At 40.3% G+C, this 14089-nt stretch overlaps 2 protein-coding genes across 14 annotated transcripts in view; one reads left to right on the top strand and one right to left on the bottom strand.

Moving 5' to 3' along the window:
- CHLSN (cholesin) overlaps positions 1-14089 on the bottom strand; it is a 366272-nt gene that overhangs the window by 147369 nt on the left and 204814 nt on the right. The window lies entirely within an intron of this gene.
- Positions 1-14089, top strand: part of GPR146 (G protein-coupled receptor 146) — an 89200-nt gene that overhangs the window by 33971 nt on the left and 41140 nt on the right. The window lies entirely within an intron of this gene.

Raw genomic sequence — 14089 nt, 5'->3', positions numbered from 1 at the left:
TCAAGCAGAATAACTGAGAACTTGCTCTTATAAAACACAGGAGAATACAGTGATGTTTTTGTAAATCAAGGTTCCTTCACCTTTTCATGTGTCACAGGCCTCTTTGGAAGGATGGTGAAGCCTATGGATCCTTTCTCACAATAAAGTTTTTGAATTTCTAAAATGAAATGTGTAGAATTACAAAGGAAACCAATTACATTGCAATACAGTTATCAAAATGAACTTCCATTAAATAATCAGTCTTGCTCTGTACAGAAAGCTAGGGACATTTCAAAGGGCTCTTGCAAATACAGTAAAAATCCTGCTTTGCTGCAAGCATGGAAACAATTTCATCTTTTAAAAATATGATTTCAGAACAGAAATTGGAGGAGAATAGAGTAAGGAGATGTGTAAAGGAAAAGGTGGGTGTCATACCGGGTGGGGGTGGGGTGGCTGGTAGTAGCAGTTTAGATGGATTAGTTTCCATGTGCTTGAGCATGGAGAATAGGAGGTGTGTGTGTGGAGGTCCACCTGGGGGGAAGGAAAAAAAGATGGAGTGGATGACAGAGTGCAACTGTGGGAAGTTCTACTGAAGTTAGATGTTAGACCAAGTCCAATCTACTAGCTCTGGACAGCTGTTCACATGGAAATGAAAGATCCCAGGAGAGTATTCAAAGACAGGAAAACTCTGGTCTCCTTGCCAACACACCCGCCTTCTTTGCATGCCACTGCTGATTAACTGGCCCCCAAGTCAACCCTAGACAGAAGTAGAATGCTGCTGCCACATAATGGCTGCTAATTTGTTTACATCCAATTACACAAATAACTTACTGTCTAACTTAAGAGTTAGCCAGCCACAGAGTCACATTCTGGATGTCTAATACTTTGTCCAGAATGTGAGGAAGTGTGATCACATTGTGACCTATTACAATGAAGCATATGCCCTCCAAGGCCTCAGATATTCAAGTACCTGACACCCCAAAACTGAGTTTACTGTGGTGTTGTCACCAAATAGTCACATGAGTACTCTTTTGCCCAATAAGGGGTCAACAGACTTGAGGACACGTAAGTCATAAAAAAAAAAAAAAATCCAGGGCAACAGGGTAAAAAAAACCACTTTAAGTAGGACAGTAGAAATTGGCAGAGGCAGGAAGCAATCACTTTAAAATTGCTTGGAGAAGGGTCAGCCTAATTACATGACACAAGGGTATATGTTAATACAGGCAACCCTCAGTTTACAAATTAGTTTTATTTCTAAAATTTCTTTTTAAGTCAGTTGTTTGCTACCTACAGGGAAAATGTTATAGATGGTGATAAAAATGTGGATAAGTATAGTAACAGTTCTCATGTTAACAAATGATGTCAATACTATATATTCATAGCTTCTATTGTTATTCACACAAAATCTTAGTTCAGGATTCTAATCCTATAAAACAATAAATCAATACCAAAATCCCATTTTTAGGAGAACTATGTTGTCCACTCAAGGAAAGAATTTTCACTTTTCCTGTCAGACAGCTAGGCCCAAATCACAATGGACAAGAAAAAAAATTTTTTGTCTCCATACTTTCCCTAACAGATGAAGTGGATGGCAAAGGTAATGCAAATAGAGCTTGGTTCTTCAAAGAAAGATGACGATGACAGTCAAGTCACAGATTGAGCCAAGGAAGCCCCTCTCTGTGACAGTGCTATGAACACAAGCTTGAGGCACAGGGTGACACAGCTGGGCAGGGTACAAGATGACTGGAACCAGACAGCAGTCTTATGGTTCCCTCTGCTCCAGAGGGTCCACTATGTCTGGTGGAAAGAATACTTCTCCAAGCTGGAATGACTGACTCTCTTTGAATTCTAGCTCTGAATTAACTTAGCTGAAGAATCTGTGTTCTCTCTGAGTGTGAATCAGGATCCAGGGTACCAGGGCTTCTATTTCTCTAGAATTGAGTCAACCCAGGCCTATCTGTACACAGGGTTAGACTGAGGTTAACAGAATGCCTCAGGGCATTTGGGTATGTGCCCAAGAGGGAACATGCACTTTCCCCAAGTATGGGGAAAGTTGCAGCGACCTGCCATTCCTGGAAACTCTGCCCAATGGCCTGATATCCTGGGAGTGTGGCCAGCCTTCACCGTAGAGGCCCCACCCTGCTGGATGGAGAGTTTCTAACCAAAGAGCTCATCTCAGAACCTGCCATTAAATTGAGCTACCTTTAGAGGTGGGGAGGACAGGTCAACCTTGCACAGCGGATAGGGTTGGCAGCCACCAACACAGCACGATGGTAAGGAGTACTTCAAAGGTCCTATCAGTCCTTTTCTCAAACCCCCCAAATGCTTCCCCCACCTACTGGCTAATGCCAGAAATTCCAGTTAGAGTCTCATTCCTTTGGCTTAACGAAAATACCCTTGGGAGTAGTAACACTTTACTCTGCAATCTATCATTTCTATGGCAGTGTGACTGAGTTTCAAATTATTCCATGAGAACAGGTTTCAACAGGAAGAGAATAAGGGAAGGTGGGTGAGTGGGGGAGAGAGATAGATAGATAGATAGATAGAGAGAGAGAGAGAGAGAGAGAGAGAGAGAGAGAAACAGAGAGACAGACAGAACTCGGAGGGTGAGGATATTGAGTGTGATATGGAAGAGGTTCCACTGACAGGGTAAAGGGTGAAAAATGGGGTGGCAAGGTGCACAAGGGGCACAGAATCATTACATTCTCTTTCTTCTTTATGTTTATTTTCCCCACAAACACTCTGAAACAAAGAAACATGTAGTACATTGTTTTTAGGTCTGTTTGAACTATGGACATCCAGGTATTGTTCTCATCTTCCTAAGATCCAAGGATTGGGTGTGTATGGGTGTGTATACGCCTCCTTGGGCACACTGATCGGCTAACTGCTAATTATTTATGGAGATGGCAGCAAGTCTGTGATGCTTTGGATAAAGTACAGGAGAAGGAGTCCTTAATTTGTAGTTGGTTTGGAAAATACATAGGAAATACTTGAATTTTAACAAGAAACCCCTTCTTTCTAACCTTCCACACAATTCATCAATAAAAAGGGAGGAAAGGCTACCTTTGGAAACTACTCTCCTGAGGCAATCTTGTTAGATATTGGAAGGAAGGAAGGAATACTATTATATCTGGTGAATACTATTTTTAGATGAAGGTTTTAGATAGTCTCTGCCTAACAAAAGGTATGAGCAATGAAAAACAAAACCCACTAGAACTGATATACACACACACACACACACACACACACACACACAAAACTTAAAGGCTCTTCCTCTTCCTCAAGCTAACTAGAGCTTTGACACAGCTGCCCTAAATTACACAAGTACAAGGATTTAATTTACAGCAGCACAGCTCAAATTTGAAGTGGACTAATGAGCATTAATACTGGACAAGGAAATTGAGTGTGTCATGACATCTCATAAAAGGTCATTTTGTCAAACCCATCAATTAGGTTCTTGGACACTTGATATAGGAGGGACGCAGCCAGAGGAAAAAGGCTTTCTTTCCACTATTATCAAGGGATAAAAATATAAGACCTACCCAAAATGAAGATGGAACCGAAGTGGGAATTAGGATTTCCAGTTGAAGAGTTTCTAACACTCAAAATATTTTCAGAACTAGCAAGATGATCTCACTAGATATTGTAAACTATTTCTTTGGAATGACTAGGAATGCACATTCTACTTAATTTAATTAGATGCATCATAAGTGGATTACTAATTTTTTAAAAAAGGCTACAGAAAAGTATAACCCAGACTGAAATCACATGGAAGCCTATTTGGGTGGGGGGAGGTGAGGAGATAATGATGCACAAGGCACACTGGAATCCTGAAGTGGTACCTTTGGAACAGAACTGTGACTATTAACACTGTATATACCTTTTAAAAAAATCACAGTAAGAACTTTCTGGTTGTTTAGATTCTGGATAAATGGGGGTTCATGACACTATGTAAATTAAGGAACTTGATGACCAAGAAAATTAGTCACTATTAAGACCTGCTGGGCAGCAGGGCAGGCCAGACTAGGGGCATCTGGGACCTTAAACTATTTAGAGTTATCCAGAAAGCAGGAAGGTGGTGAGGTTAGAGGGAAAATGGCAGGTAATATGGAGATTTACTTACACTGGGTGATAGCAAGACAGGTAGATACAATGTTAGGAGCATTTGAGAACAGATGGACATAAAGGCAAAAAAGGTGGTTTATAGCAGGTAGGTGTCCTTCTAACCACTGGGGGAGTCTAACAGCATGTAGCAAGAACCCAGATATAGGTGAATTTCAACGGCAAATTTCCAGTAGGTGAGTGGTCTGTCAAGAGTCACTCAAATTGCAAGGAAGCGAATAAGGAAAGGAAGAACAAAACAGGTACCCAGTGACTAGAACCCTACGCTATAACGTGGGAGGCTTGGTCATGCTGAAAAGGGCAACCTCAACACAAAATCAGTGACCCCAAAATCAAGGTGGACCCGATGCTGAGCCAAAGAAGCTACAGATGGAAGGGTCTTTCTGCTTCCCTTTGGTAGCGGCTAAGCTTGGCCTGGGATGGAGCTTACACAGTGTCAGCTCAGGAGACTATAGATAGGGAAATGAGTGGGGGAGTCAGATTGGTGATTCATTACAAGTCACTGTATCTAGAAGGTTGCCTGTGTGATGTAAAGAGTGCAGTGAAAAGGCTTAGGAGTTAGGGGGTCTAAAATGAATCCTGGCTCTGCTATTTAGTATTTAGGTGACTGAGCAGGTCATCTGATCTCTCAGAGTCTCATTATTGAATAAATGACCCCAAGGTTTCTTTCCACTCTAATATTAGGATCTTATAATCCTAGTGCTTGTACACTCAAAGCAATTTTTATCTACTCACAAAATTTTCATTGGCAAATCTCTTCACTGAAGAAATGATGACCTCTTTCTATTGTCCCTTAAATCCCTACACTAGGAAGACACAATATTTGCCAAGCACCACATGGAACTCAGCAAGGAAGCTAATTCCTACCAGGAACCAAACTGTAAAGAATTGCAATTTCCCTAAAGCCATTGTCTAATCATGCCAAGAATCTTTAGGGTTCCCCAATGCTTCTAAGATAAAATACATCAAACTCCTTAGCTTGGAATTGAAAATCCTTTAAACCTGGCTCTAGATTACCTTTCCAGGTTTATTTTACCTCATTCTGCTTCTCCATTCTCTAGTCCAGCACTGGCCTGAAACCCCTTCCCTCTTCACCACTACTCCCTCAAAATCCCTCACTTGCTCTAACACTAAGCTCATCAAGCCCTCAGTGCCCAGGAGAAGCAGAGCATTTCTTGTGCCCCTCAGTGTTTGGGGCTTTCCTGATCTTCAGTTGAATTGTGTGTGTGTGTGTTTTTTTTTAAAAGCTTATCTGTACAAGGACTTTTTGGTTGTTATTTAATCTTTACAATTTATACCATGTAGCACAGTACTTTCTCTATTTTAGGCACTTAAAAGCCATTTGTTGGGGGGAACGGAATCTCCCAGTTGAAGGTTTATAAAGCTCTTTCCACAATAATCCTGCAAAAATGGCACAGTAAGTATTATTATTCCCATTTTGCAGATGAGAAAACTGAAGTTCTATATTTACACAGTTAGAGACTGTCTAAGGTAGGATTCGAACCCAGATTTCCTGACTACAAATCTAGCGTTCTTTCTAGCGTACTGTTCTCTTAAAAAGAAGTGATAAAGTTTATTAATTCCCTTTTAGGAGTTGTGAAGTTTGTGTGTGTGTGTGTTACTGAAGGGGGGGGGGAATTAGGTACAAATGAATATATGGTTTCAGGCTACCAGTCCTACTGGGGCTTGAAGGAAAAGAGTAAGATTGGACAGAAGCATTCTAAGGCATCTTGCACTACGCTGGGAGGGCCATGTTCCTAACAGACTATCAATGTGCTTGAGGATCCAGAGAACTTTAAAACAAAGGAAAACACAAATATCAGCTATCTGACCCTAAATCAGGAGGTAAGCAAAATTAGTAGGGTAGGCTATATAGAATTCTTTGACAACTATTTGCTAACTTATTTACAATTTTAAAATGGAACTGAATTCATTAAAGTTTACACTAAAAAAACCCCCAACAAACCCAGGCCCTGAACATTGCTCCTTACCTCTCACTTTTATAGTACCCAAGCATCATATTTTCAGGACTCCAGAAATGGTGTCAGCCCAAAAGAACATTAGGAACGAAAAATACAAATACTTACAAATGCCCCCCATATATGAACAACCTGATGTGCAGGTTGTACTTTTGTAATATTTCCAAGGAGGTATTCTGTGAGAGAGGAGAAGGTCTGAAGTCCTGCTCTGGGGCCCTTTCCTTTGGGTCCTTTGACAGAATCTGCAGCTTTTACACAGCAGTGTGGCAACAGGGGAGCTTGTTTGCCTGGCAGCTCCAATGGGTAGGAATTATGGTTTTATAGCAGTTATCATCTAACTATAGTCAAAGAGACCAGTCTTATCAGAGTCATTGTTTAAAAATGATCAGACAGAACAATCCTAGTATAGTCATCATCATAAATAGGTCTAATAAAACTAGAGCAGCCGAGATTTATAGAGATGTTGGACATCATCAAGTCCAACACCCTTATTTTACAGATGAGGAAACTGAGGTCCAGAAAATTAAGCGTTTTGGCCAAGATCACATAAGGTTGGGGTCAGGGGAATGGGTGCCTACCATGTGCCAAACACTTTGAAAATATCATCTCATTTGATCCTCACAACAACCCTGGAAGGTAAGTGCTCTCATCCCTATTTCAAAGTTGAGGTAACCGAGGCAGATGGAAGTTAAGCAAATTGCCCAGGGTCACTCAGCTAGTAAGTGTCTGGGGTCAGACTGGAATTTAGGTTTTCCTGACTCTAAGTCCGGTATGCCATCTAGATGCCTACAAGGAGTAGGTGGCAGAGGTGGGATTCAGACCCAAGTTTATTTACTACAAATGTAGCACTCTTTTGATTAAACCCACCACATGGCCGTCCAAGTTAGCTCATATCAATTATTTAAATTGCAAGGGATGGGTTAACTCTTAAAGGACTTTGATCTCTCAAGACCATTCTTCGAGACATCTGCTCAGTTCACACAAATTCTCTCTCAGCAAACATCTTTGTTCTTCTGAGATGGGTTACAGGTAATCTTTTCTCCAAGAACCCTGACCTCTGACTAATAACTTGGAAACACAAGAAATTCTCCTTAAAGGGAGTGAGTTCTGATAAATCTGTTTGTCACAAGAAGACAAATAATAAATGTCACATCCATGCTATATTTTTGAGAAAGAGGCATGAAGTTGGTTGTCCTACCATCTTCCCAAGGTGTCAATCCTCTAGCCCCCCCATCAGCCCAAGAGGAGACTAGACAAATTCAGCCTCTGCCCACATGGAGATGGCTTTCCAGGGTGAAAGAGTCACCAGGGGCTAGTAAAATGTTTAGTGCTCATAGACGCCACTGCACACTCATTTGTCTCCTTTATTCCCCACAAGTTTCCTTTGTGATACAATAATCAAAGGGGTTTAATAACTGGTGTAACAATTAACCTTTGAGTTCAAAAAAATCCTCTGGTTAACCCTACAGTTCATGTAGATTATCCCTACAATTTCTGTGATGGAAAATAGAGATACAAAAAAAGCATAAAGCCAACACACCCACATACTTCCCACCCCCTATAACTCTATCCTTGCAAAACAATCACAAAACAGAAGCTGAATGTTTACAGAGAAGTTATTTTTATATCCATTTACTATAGAGCCTCCTTCACCACAAGCCTAGGGCCTGGGGCCCCAAGGCCCTCTTCAGAGTGGAAACTTTCTGGAGCAGGACTCCTTACCAATTTCCAGAACCAGGCATGTTTTTCATTAGCATACACAGTGTTATAATAAATGATGCACTTCCCTTTCCACTTTATGATTCTTAAACACGCGACGATTTTGGCCAGAATGTTTTCGATTACATGAAGCAGGCTAATCTAAAGGTATGGGTTGAGGGAAAAATCAGGGAGTGGGGGCGGGAGGATGGGGGATGGGACATGGATGGTACAAAGGCAGCAAAGTTATTGAGAGTAGGAGTGTGGTTTAAAATGGGTTCCTGGGCTATCCCTGTCAATCTAGGGCACAGGTCTCATGTTCCTAGGCATGACTGTGGCTTGTGGGGGCAAGAGATAAGTTGAATTCAATTATTAACCCCACAAAACACACACATGTAGAAGAAACAATGTCAATCACAGTACTTCTCATGCTTTCTGTAACCACCACTTTTGCTCTCTTCCTTCTAAAGCACTGATTCCCTTTAAAAAGTTTCTACTGCTGTAAGAAAGGCACAGAATCATATGCGACATTATTTTATAGTGTTATGTCCATAATCTTTCCAGACAGGTAAAAAGATTTCCACATGCTTGGTCCTTGGAGATAGAATGCTTTACTCTTCCCATTATTCTAAAACTTAGAAAGGAAAATAAGCCATGTTAAGGGTGCTGTAGGGTCTGGCCCTGGAAAATAATATTGGACAAAATAATTTTATCCAAGTAAAAATCAGGAGAAAATGAACACCAAAAGCAGTGTGGAAAGGGACTAGAAGTGACAAGAAGGCTGTATGTAGAATAAGGGGTCTATATGGAAGAAGACAGGCAATTAAGCCTTTGTAATATGGAAATGCTAATTGTATGCTTTGTTTTAGCAACAGCTGGGGAAAGCCTCTCCTAAACCCATGGTAACTCTCTCAACTCCAACAGACCATCTCTCAAACAGAAACTGGAGGGCCCAGAAAGTACTGGGGACCTAGCTGCCAGCATTAGCCCAGTAGTGGTGACTTTATCAACAACAAGTCAACACCATCATAGCCACTAGTACTTGAAGGGAAGAACACAGGTGTCTAAATGGTGACAGGAAAGATTAACAAAAGTGACTCCAGAGTCATGAGACTGGGGTCTGTCTAGTTCTGACTCTGCCATTAACTATCTATGTGACTATGAGCTAGTTGTTCAGTGTCTTAGAACCTCAGTTCCTCTTTTTATGAAGTGAAATTAATCTTTCAAGTCCTTTCTAATCCCCCAAATTCTAGAATTCAAATGAGCCATAAAAAATAAAGTTATGGGTTAGCCCATAAGAGGACTATTCAAAGAAGTAAGAGATCTTTACATGGCATGCTTAACTGACTTTTTTGGGATTGACATTACGGAGAATGATTATCACACTTTTCTACATGCAAAGACACGCGTGTATGTGTATATATACATATGTGTACATATATGTACACACATATATGTTCATCCTTTAGTATCATTTTCAGAAATAATTGACTGGAAGTCTGAAGAGATCACTCTTTTAATCTCCTTTGGAATTTATTTATTTATTTTTTGGGTAATGGCAGAATTAATCGCAGTTTTTATTTATAATGAAACGCCAGGAGTTCTCTTTGGACACATTGTGTTTGAGATACCTGTAGGACTTCCAACCAGATATTCAAAAGGCTATTGGTGAGGCAGGAGCTGAGAAAGACTAGACTTGGAAATACAGATCTATGAATCATCTGAAAGACTGAATATAGGACTTATTCTCTGTGAATCTTAATTTCCCCACCTATCAAACAAGGAATTGGAATAAATGACCTCTAATGTCTGTTTAGCATCACTTATAAGTGGTAGAGCCTGGGTTAAAAATAGGTCTTCTGACTCCAAGGCCAGCATCCTTTCTAGTTCTCTACCCAGCCTTTCCAATAGGTTCTGGGAGCATATGGCTAGTAAGTTGTGTGTTAACCAAGCCAGTCAATCTGTGATTGGATATCAGTTAAGGAATTTTCACTCTGTAAACCAATTTCAGTCAATACTTTTATATGTTCTTTCTTTGTTTTGTTTTTTCCTTAATTTTCCAGAAAGAGCCCCTCTTGATAATTCCAACCTTGCTCAGCTGAGAAGAGAAAATTATTTCCCATACCTAGGCAGTATAGCCATGGAAATCCAGACATCTAAAATGCCAGGCATGATGGTGGCAGCTAGGGACTGCAGTGCACAGAGCATTGGACCTGCAGTCAGGAAGACTTGGGTTCAAATGTGACCTCAGACTGAGAAAATTAAAATTGATAACTTTGTGGTTGTTGGTCCTTCATTCTAGAAGGGATCAGTGACATCATGAGGGTGATATCTTGACTTTTCCCTGAATTGGATTTAAGTGAGGTAGAGCTGAGCTGTCTTCTCCAAAGTCATTAAAATCCAGGGGCAAGACAGAAGTCAAGATGACTGTTAATGGCTCAGAATGCAGTGGGTGACCTTGTCTTTTCTTATTTATCTATCTATCTATCTATTTATTTATTTATTTTTTAACATTCATTTTCACAAAATTTTGGGTTCCAAATTTTCTCCCCTTTTGTCCCCTCCCCCCACCCTAAACACCGAGCATTCTAATTGCCCCTGTCTGCCAATCTGCCCTCCCTCCCTCCCCACCCCTTCCCTTTGGAAGGCAAGCAATTCAATATAGGTCAAATCTGTGTAGTTTTGCAAATGACTTCCATAATAGTAGTGTTGTGTAAGAACTAATTATATTTCCCTCCATCCTATCCTGTCCCCCATTACTTTGTTCTCTCTTTTGATCCTGTCCCTCCCTATGAGTGTTGACCTCAAATTGCTCCCTCCTCCCCATGCTCTCCCTTCCATCATCCCCCCCACCCTGCTTATCCCCTTATCCCCCACTTTCCTGTATTGTAAGATAGGTTTTCATACCAAAATGAGTGTGCATTTTATTCCTTCCTTTAGTGGAATGTGATGAGAGTAAACTTCATGTTTTTCTCTCACCTCCCCTCTTTATCCCTCCACTGATAAGTCTTTTGCTTGCCTCTTTTATGAGAGATATTTTGCCCCATTCCATTTCTCCCTTTCTCCTCCCAATATATTTCTCTCTCACTGCTTGATTTCATTTTTTTAAGATATGATCCCATCCTCTTCAATTCACTCTGTGCACTCTGTCTCTATGTGTGTGTGCATGTGTGTGTGTGTAATCCCACCCAGTACCCAGATACTGAATAGTTTCAAGAGTTACAAATATTGTCTTTCCATGTAGGAATGTAAACAGTTCAACTTTAGTAAAGTCCCTTATGACTTCTCTTTGCCATTTACTTTTTCATGCTTCTCTTCATTCTCGTGTTTGAAAGTCAAATTTTCTTTTCAGCTCTGGTCTTTTCATCAAGAATGCTTGAAAGTCCTCTATTTCATTGAAAGACCAATTTTTCCCCTGAAGTATTATACTCAGTTTTGCTGGGTAGGTGATTCTTGGTTTTAGTCCTAGTTCCTTTGACTTCTGGAATATCCTATTCCACGCCCTTCGATCCCTTAATGTAGAAGCTGCTAGATCTTGTCTTATCCTGATTGTATTTCCACAATACTTGAATTGTTTCTTTCTAGCTGCTTGCAATATTTTCTCCTTGACCTGGGAACTCTGGAATTTGGCCACAATGTTCCTGGAAGTTTCTCTTTTTGGATCTCTTTCAGGTGGTGTTCTGTGGATTCCTTGAATATTTATTTTGCCCTCTGGTTCTAGAATCTCAGGGCAGTTTTCCTTGATAATTTCATGAAAGATGATGTCTAGGCTCTTTTTTTGATCATGGCTTTCAGGTAGGCCCATAATTTTTAAATTGTCTCTCCTGGATCTATTCTCCAGGTCAGTTGTTTTTCCAATGAGATATTTCACATTCTCTTCCATTTTTTCATTCTTTTGGTTTTGTTTTGTGATTTCTTGGTTTCTCATAAAGTTATTGGCCTCCATCTGTTCCATTCTAATTTTGAAAGAACTATTTTCTTCAGTAAGCTTTTGAATCTCCTTTTCCATTTGGCTAATTCTGCTTTTGAAAGCATTCTTCTCCTCATTGGCTTTTTGAACCTCTTTTGCCAATTGAGTTAGCCTATTTTTCAAGGTGTTATTTTCTTCAGCATTTATTTGGGTCTCCTTTAGCAGGGTGTTTACTTGTTTTTCATGCTTTGCTTGCATGTCACTCAATTCTCTTCCCAGTTTTTCCTTCACCTCTCTAACTTGATTTTCAAAATCATTTTTGAGCTCTTCCATGGCCTGAGCCCATTGGGTGGGCTGGGATACAGAAGCCTTGACTTCTGCATTTTTTCCCCGATGGTAAGCATTGTTCTTCCTCATCAGAAAGGCAGGGAGGAAATGCCTGTTCACCAAGAAAGTAACCTTCTATAGTCTTATTTTTTTTCCCTTTTCTAGGCATTTTCCCAGCCAGTGACTTGACTTCTGAGTGTCTTCTCCACCCCCACCTCGCCTCCAGATCCACCCAGCCAGCACTTGGGGTCTGAGATTCAAATGCTGCTTCCCAGTCTCAGGGCTTTGGGCGGGGGCAGGGCTGCTGTTCAGTGTGAGATTAAGTTCAGGTGCTCAAGTCAGGGCAGGGCCGGCTCACGGGCTCCGTTCCCTCAGGGGGTTTATGCAGAGACCTTCAACAATGGATCCAGGGTCCTGTCCTTTGGAATTTATTATACTCTTAACTTTGAAGCTTTTTAAGTTTTACCTTTTCAATTCCTGTTACAAGGGTTACTAAAGAAAACCTTAAAGAAGGAGATAGCTAGTTACTCACCTTGTGATAATGAGCTGGGTTGGACTGTTAGATGATCTTTTTCTAACACTAGGGATGGCAGAAGTATTCTTTGCTCCATTATTATCTTTTTCTGTTTCGGTTTGATCTTACAAACATTTGTTTCTTTTCTATATACAGTATTTAGATAGTGACATAAATGGTCTTCTTCAAGGACAAGAAGAACCGACTCTTTGGAAGGGAAATAGACATATAGACAAACAGACAAATAGAAATGGGGGATAGTTTGTGGATTATGTTTCTTTGGTGTTTATTTTTTATATTTTTTACATGTCAAGTCATGCACTAAGGCATTGGGGCAAGAAGCTTGGCCATTGAGGGGAACAGAGACAAGGCAGGAAGGACTAAAAGGAGGTCTGTTTGTCTTTAGGACTGGGGAGAACTAAACGTGTTTTCAGGGAAATGGAAAGAAATAAGGTAAAAGAAAAGTAAAAGAAGGGGAATGGCTGCTGAAGAAGCAGGATCCTAAGAGAACTGAGAAGGAATGGGAGTAAGGCATTGGCAGGGGAGCTAGCTTCAGTGAAAGGTAAGGGTATCGATTCTTTGATCACAGGGGGAGAAAGTGAAGATTGATACTAAGAAATATTGATGAAGGGAGCAAAGGTGTAGAAGGAGATTATACTGGATGGCTGCCATTTTCTTAGTGAAGTAGAAGGGTAGGTCACCTGCTCTAAGCCTGAGGAGGGACAAGGGTTCAGCTGGGTAAAGAAGGAAAGGGGTTGAAGTTTTTGAACCATTCCTGAATGGAATGAGATAGAGCATTATTGTTAGGAGTAAAGAAGGAAGGTGGTTTAGCCCCAGTAAAGGCCTAGCCAAAGTCAAAAAGACATGTATTTGATTTTTAAGATTTATTTTGATTTTTCTGTTAGATATTTTCCAATTACATATTTAAAAAAACTAATTATTTGTTCAAATTTTAGTTCAAAATTCTCTCCCTCCCTCCTTACCCTTTTCCCCTCCTTGAGGGCAACCTGACATTGATTATATATTTGAAGTCATGCAAAATATGTTTCCAAATTAGTCACGTTGCAAAAGAAAACAAACAAAATAAAACAAATAAAGGGAGTAGAAAACGTATGCTTCAATCTTCATTCAGAATCATATATCTATACTGTCTAAGGTCTACCGAGAAAAAGATAATCTCCACCAAGGGAGAAGTGAAAAAGAGAGCAAATGAATTAGAAGCTCTCTATGACCACTGGTGCTCTGTGCAGATAGTTCCCAGTTTTTCCTGAAGTTGTACTGGCTGTGGAAAGTTCTTCAGTGCTATGGCAATGGGAATTTATCTTGATCACTGAAACACCTAAAGTTGGCCCCTGTTCAAACCAAAGCATCTTAATCTATGACTAATGTTCTCTTTGGGCTTTTCTATTAGTGAGCAATGAATAGGATCTCAGGATAATGTCTCAAAGTATTTAGAAGTTCTCAACTGTCAGTCCCCCAAAACATTAACTTACATTCATTCTGGTACTACATTTTAATTCAGTATAATTCTGTAAGCTTTACCCCCAAAGATAACTCATA

The sequence above is a fragment of the Notamacropus eugenii genome, chromosome 3, assembly GCF_028372415.1.
Source record: "Notamacropus eugenii isolate mMacEug1 chromosome 3, mMacEug1.pri_v2, whole genome shotgun sequence".
Lineage (NCBI taxonomy): Eukaryota > Metazoa > Chordata > Mammalia > Diprotodontia > Macropodidae > Notamacropus > Notamacropus eugenii.
This window is presented reverse-complemented; position numbering and strand designations above follow the sequence as displayed.